Genomic DNA, 7,579 nt, shown 5'->3' on the forward strand with positions numbered 1-7,579 from the left:
TTATGAATTGACCTGCATGTCGTCTGGATTTCAATCAGGTTGGAGCCTGGCTCCCGTACCCTTTGAACTGATGTTTGCCAGAAGGGCAAACGGGTCATGACTGATGGTGGCTGTTAATGGTATGGCCGCATGAATGTCCTCAGACATTCCCGCCCTTCACGGTGTAATCCTACCTGGCTAGGGTGGGTTGGATGAAAAAGGTGTTCATCTTTCAACGGAAGATATAGGGGCCTCATTCGACAGAGTGTCGGGTGGGGTCGTCTACAGTGTAGTCCATAGCTTCCCTGACTAATGGGTTTTCATGAGTTTCTGCACCATCGAAAACTCTCTGATTTCTCGTCTGAATGTACTGCTGAACGGAAGGCAGCTGCAAATCTCTGCGAATGGCTTCATTCCGCACGAACCAAGGAGCATTCACAATCATCCTTATTAGCTTGTTTTGCAATACCTCCAGAATGGAGATATTAGATTTCGCCGCTTGTCCCCAGACGCCTGAAGCATACATGATGACAGGCTTGAACATCGTATTATAGATGGTAATTTTGTTTTTTAGACTCATTTTAGATTTCCTATTGATCAGAGGGTACAGACGTGCTATCGGACCCTCGATCTTTGATTTGACGCTCGTTATGTGCGGGTTCCAAGTGAGCCTACGGTCTACTAAAAGGCCGAGGTACTTCACCCGCGCTTGCCATTCAATCTTTCTTCCAGAGATTCTCACTTTTCTGGCCGGAAAAGATTTCAATCTTCCCATGGTTATTGCCTGAGTCTTATCCGGGTTCACTCGGATCTTCCAATCAAGGTACCAGCGCTCGAGGTCGTCCAATGCACGTTGCATATAGACGACGCCGAGCTCTCGACCTAGGAAGATGAGAAGAGAGCCGTGTCATCGGCGTACAACATCGGAGAGAGCACGGCCCCCTGTGGCCCTCCAGCAAGGTTCTCTCTGTTATCAGACAGAGATCCCTCTATTCTGACCTGAAATGTCCTGTCTTTCAGAAAGGACCCGATCCACCGGACGAGGCCCCGAGGCAGGTCGAGAAGACCTTCGTGCCAAACACAGTCGAAGGCCTTCGAGATGTCTAATAGGACAAAGTGCACTTTTTCGTTGGTGTTTAACTCGCGGATGGTGTTTTCGACCAGCCTTAGAGCCTGTAACTCAGTGGAATGATCTCTCCTGAAGACAAATTGTTCATCAGGCAAAACATTTCGGTCCTCAACTCCTTCCTTGAGCCTTTGAAGAACAACTCTTTCAGCCAGCTTAGCCGCCGAAGAGAGTAGACTGATCGGGCGGTAGTTCTGCGGGAACAGCGGGTTCTGACCCTGTTTTGGGATCATGACGACGACCGCATGCTTCCACCTTCTGGGGAAGTGTCTGAGGGCCAACGAACTATTTATTATGTTTAGTAAGCAGTCAACGCAGTTGTTTATGAATTGAATGCAGAAGTTTTGTTTTTATGGTATCCTATCAATTGACTTTATTAAGTAATACGACCCCATGGTTGCCAGCTGCATTAAAATAATTACATTTGACAATTTGACATCTGCTAATAAATATTACTGGAGTTTTTTCCCAACACCAAATCGTTATTTCTAATACCTCGACACGTGTTTCGATCACCAAGTGATCATCTTCAAAGAAGAAGATTAAACTGTTTAATCTTTCTCTTTGAAGATGATCACTTGGTGATCGAAACACTTGTCAAGGTGTTAAAAATAACGATTTGGTGTTGGGAAAAAACTCTAGTGATATTCATTACTACACCAAAGGTTCCAAACAGTGCACCTAACCTAACCTAACCTATCTTTCTGAGTTCCTTCTGCATTTTCATTTTTGATAAATGAGAAATTGATTTCCAGAATATGTCTGACAAGAGATTTTCAGTCGTCCTATATGAAGGTGGGGGTTCCAGAATGAAGAATCAGCTAAGAAAAAATATAAGATGGTCTGTCCCAATTATGTCCCAAAATGAAAATGCAGAAGGAACTCAGAAATATAGGTTATTTATTTATTAGCAGATACTTATGCACTGTTTTTTCATTAGCAAATGTCAAATGTCATTATTTCACCGCAGTTGGCAACCATGGGGTCGCATCACTTAATAAGGTCAATTCGTTAATGTTATTTCATTTGAACGATTCCTCAAAATAATGTTCAGGTTCTTAGAAAAAGTGACTTTCAGAAATAAGTAATCTCCTCCATCAAAGCGACACATCAAAACAGATAGGTATTATTTGTTCGAGTAATAGGCGCCAACGTTAATTTTGAGACTTTCATTCCTTAACGAAATGTAATTCGACAATTTAACTGAAGTAAAAGAAAGTATTATGATGTGTGTGTGTGAGAGATGAACAAATTAAAAAACATATTCGAGTATTCCATTGTTTGAAAAGTTTCGCTCTCAAAAGTGTTTTAATTGAGTCGTTAACAATGCGTTCACACGAAACAAAGGATTGTTTAGACTCTTCTATTTATCGACAAAATCAGAACTAATTATTCATTACTATTTTGAGGCCGAGATTTCATTGTTTATTTCGTCTCGCAAACGGTTATTTCAACAAAAACAAAATGGGTGATATTTAATGTCTCTCATACAGTAAATAATTTCCGTCCGAATTCAGTGAAAGTTGTCAAGAAGAAGGGAAATAATAATTTCTGTCAGAAACTGTGACTGTGAAAAGATGTTCCTGAATCCAAAAACGTTTCAAAACTGCACACAATAGGATGCGTGATTATATCATTCACTACGAAAAAGCTACTGTGATAGCGAAACTGTCATGATATTTTTGGAAATAAAGTTGTGAACATCAAATCCTTTCCTGTGTTATTTGTAAAATCCAGAAAAGAATAAAAGTATCCTTTGACAAGTTACTGACTAATTGGTCTCTTCAGTGGTTCGCATTCCGCAGTGATTTTTCGGGGTTTACCCTTTATTGCCCTTTGGCAAAAATTCTACATTCATTTAGATTTGTTTTTCACTTTGTGGAAGACTAAATATCTGAAAATCAGAAAGAAAAAAGCGTGTAAATAATTGTTGAATCAAATCAGAAATCGACCTATTGTTTGGTCATTTACAAAACATAATTAAGTAAAGAAGAAGAAGAAATAAAACATAGTGAGTTTAGGAAGGAAATCCAGCTGTTCAGTTTCCCATTTATTTCTTATGAGCCTAAAATTTTGACAACTGTCCAGTGAAATATTGATGTCAAATGTACGGAGAAGGAGATTAGTAGGAAATTTGAAATAAACATTATTTAAAATATACAAAACAAAACACATGACAGTCAAAATGTATTGTATAATTTTTACACCTATATACAAGCATTGGGCGCAAGAGTATGAATTAAGAATGCAACATAGTTTCGGCACAGCGCATACTGAATGGGATCTATGGATATACTCTGTGAGAAAGCGGCTGCACGAAATGGTCGCCGCGCGCAATGTTTTTCAAAACCTCCATATTCACCCACTCCGTTTTTATATGAACAGACGCCCTCTTTGTGCGAATCGTACAAGCGAGGCTCTATATGTTGCGAGCGGCTCTTGGCGCCCTGTAACACCCTGCGCCCTGCATTATAGGTGAAGCCGCCCCTGCATGGTTTTTAACCATAATAGAAGAAATTTCTGCTGAAAGTAAAAGAAAACAGTCATCCAAATATATTATATTATAATTTACCTTCTTTGGTCGATTGGGTCGTGAATCCATTGAGTTTATAGTTGAGTTTGAAGTTGTCATTCCAAAGATAAAAGGATCTGGAATATTTTTTTGTAAAATGGTATATATAGTTCAAAAATGAAGTTGAAATCTTCAATCACCATCTTCCGAGATTATCCAAAAGAAAACTGAAAGAGAATGTAGTAGAACAAACTTTTCAAGGAGTTTAAGAAAGGATAAATATTTTTTTGAACGATCAACTTTATGATTCATGAAATGATTATGATTTTCTTACGTTTTTGATACCTGAACGAATAGCTGAATTTAGTTTTTGGGAAAGAAAGTTCTTGGCTTTCTACTATTCCATCTTGATACAAAAAAATGTGAGAATCTTCCAAAGAAAGGAAGGAAGTAATCAATTTAAAAATAACTTACTCTATACATCAGGTAATGATAAAGCTGATGAATGCGCTAGACACGGATCATCAACTTCATATATAGGTCCTGAACAAGCTCTGGGGGTACCAAAATCATTGGTACAAAACCAGATTAGGACATGGACCAATAAGAAGCACACAGAGTACTGGACAAAAGTACCTGGAAACAAACACAGTAGAACCTTCATTAGGGAACCGTCCGAGAAAAGAACCGAAGAACAACTTCAATATAGTAGGGATCGGCTCAGAATAATTGCAGGGTTACTAACCGGTCATTGTCCGCTTAGAGGACACCTGAATAAAATGGAGCTGTACAACGGAGACCTGAGCTGCAGATTATGCAACGAAGGGTCAGAAACACCTCTACACATCTTATGCGAATGTGAGGTACTGAATCGCAGGAGGCAGGCAATATATGGACGTACAAAGTTACGCCCAGAAGAATATGACGAACATCCAACACGGAACCTGTACAAACTAGTACAGGGAACGAGACTGATGGAATGGGTGTCATGAAAAGATGGGAGAATAAACGCAATAAGCCCAAGAGGCTGCAGTGTTTTCTGGAGACTTGGACTAAATGGACAAGTCAGGCAGCTCCCAAGGTACCAAAAAAAAACTCTATACGCATGGACATGTAGATTGATTACTTCCTTCCTTTCTTTGGAAGATTCCTACATTTTTTGTATCAAGATGAAGTAGTAGAAATAAGCCAAAAACTTTCTTTCCCAAAAATGAATCACCCCTAAAAATATAAACCCTTCAATTCTGAATTTAGTATTTTCATCACATTTCCACCCTCAAGATTTTTCTCTCAAAACTTTTGAAAATTCCAAAAGTGTAGGTACATACGATTTGCGAACACTTTCAAACGTTTCTTCAAACATTTTTTCAAATCTTAACCAATTCGCTAACGTAATCAAAACGCGTTTAGAAGTTGAAAATGTTTGTGAAAATTTGTTAAATTGTTGTTTAATTATTATCATGGATAGTGTTATTAATTTTCATCAAGGAAGATGTCAGTCCATTCATGATTTTTCACATATATGGCTGTAAATCAAATTGACCAGAAGAACAAATTGTTCAGGCCAGTCGCAACTTCCTACACTGTAGGTTAATGGACTGACACCTATCAGAAAACCTGCGTGGATTAGCCAGGGGAGTAGTTCTTTTCTGATAGGTGTCAGTCCATTAACCTACAGTGTAGGGAGTTGAGACTGGCCTGAACAAATTGTTCTTTTACTCAATGTCATTCATGAGTTCTCCTTTGATCTTAATTCAGTGAAACATTGAAAAAAAATAAAAAAAGATGTATTGCAACAGACGAATGGATAGTGAGGTAATGCGATATTATATGTCGTTCATCAAGCTGCTAGACGAACCAGAAGCACAGAATACCTTTTAGACGGGACACTCATCTGGCGGAGCTTTGATATTCAGAGGTTAAGTTTCTGTGACCTATATTCTGTGTTCGGGTTATTCAATGTCACTTTTAGCGGTAACTTCAAATTGTTTCAAACTCATCAAATATATATTATGAGTGCAGTCGAGGAATTATAAGGATGACATCTCAACTATTTCAACCAAACATAGCTTAATTTTACCATGATCAAGTTCACTCACCACTCAACAAAATTTTTGAACTTGCTAAGTGTTCGTTCTGAGAGGTATTCTGTGCCAGAAGCATCTGCAAAACTATCCTCTGTGATACAACTTGCATAAATGTTTGTCAGATATAATTCAGTTTCCATCGCGTGGTATTAGCCGGAAAATTAATTTCACTGGCAGACAGTGATCGTTTTACGTCTGTGAGCAAAACTTTTACGAACTGTATTTACGATTTACCATGTACGTTCGATTGATCAACCAATTGTATCATATTTATGTGGACCGTTTTAAACCTAATATCAGACACTAAATTTGTACGTTGCGAACTATTCCATTTCGCCAATAAAATCCAACTTTCCATCAATAACAATAACGGTACGCCCATGCATTTTGAAGCAATACAGATCGTACCATTGCGTGGTGTGGAGAAGTCATCGAACAGATGAAGAGAAGAAAGTATGTGAAAGTGTGGCCTAGAACTTCTGGCTCCCTGTCTTTATTATCAGATTATTATTAGTGGACTTGTCAAGGCCAAGTGTCTAGTAATACACAACCGATCATTTTTTAAATTTCACTGTCACTTCGAGTACGAAGACTTGCTCCGTAATTTCAGTTTCCTTGCTCTTGCTTTCTCATTGTCAGTGGCAGAGAAAGTTCCGCAATCAGTCAAAATTTTTATAATGGAGCAAACTGGCAAAATTTACACTGCGTGAAAAATGATGGTAGGTACTTCACTTCATTATTCAAGGACGGCCTGAATCGCACTCAGCTATTGCCTCAGCTATTTGTCTCAATGTTGTATTGTTTGTGAACTATGAGCCTCAGAAAATGGTATAGAATATAATCATGCTTTCCAAGAAACATTTTCAATTGGTTTCTTTTGCAGGTATATTGTTCTTTGAAAGATAGACTGATAGCTAACGCCCAAAAATAGATTTGATCACTTACTTAGCTCTTCTACTAGTAGTACATAATCAACTCATTTTGAGACCTTTAGCCCTAATATGCCCCTCCTAATTATTGAACTTATTAGATGCATAAATGGGAGAAACGTGGCCACGCTAAAAAAATTGCGAAATATCTTTTGGGTAGTTGAAAATTTGTTATATTTGCCAAATGTATCTACGTTTTTCAAAAAATTTCAGAGCGGAAGTGATCCTTGCAGAGATGAAAAATGATAATTTGGTTAAGGGGACTTTCACATGACAATTATTTGAATATTCATGGAGCTGAATCGAATCTCTTCTGAGATCCAGCCAGCTGCTGCTGACACAATTTTCGGTACATTTCGTCGATTTCCCCAGAAAAGGATTCTGCTATGATGATTTGGCCCGGTTGCACAAAGTTATAGTGATATACACCAGCCGCTGACCACCGTACAGTGACCATGGTCTTTTTGGTTGGTTTTCGCCTTTGGGAAGTACGTAGGTGGATCATCGGCGTCCAACCACTGTCCTGAACGTCTCCTGTTGTCGTAGAGAATACACTTTTTGTCACACGTGACGATCCGATACAAAAAAGATTCATTTTGGTTGCGCAAAAGCAGAAAAGAACAGACTTCGAAATGTGACAATTTCTGTCTATTGTTTAAATAGTGAGCCACCCACTTTTCGAGATTTTTACCTATTCAATACGTTGTTTACCTCAGAGTAATGATATAAAAAGAGATGCCTTTCTGTCCTTGTTTCTGAATCCAAATTACTTTGTTTATGTTTACGACAGTCCTCCAATTAACAGAAATAGATAATACCGGTATTTCGACGTTTTTGGAAGTTATTTTGGTGATTTGAGTGTTTATTGACCGATACAATTGATTTGTAGTGCAAAAAGTAATTTTGAAGATGGTGAAAACCTGCGTTGTTTGTGGATTTTCGCAAT

The sequence above is a fragment of the Leptinotarsa decemlineata genome, unplaced genomic scaffold, assembly GCF_025532065.1.
Source record: "Leptinotarsa decemlineata unplaced genomic scaffold, Ldec_3_MD MMD2_tig00078422_RagTag_RagTag, whole genome shotgun sequence".
In the NCBI taxonomy this organism is placed as follows: domain Eukaryota; kingdom Metazoa; phylum Arthropoda; class Insecta; order Coleoptera; family Chrysomelidae; genus Leptinotarsa; species Leptinotarsa decemlineata.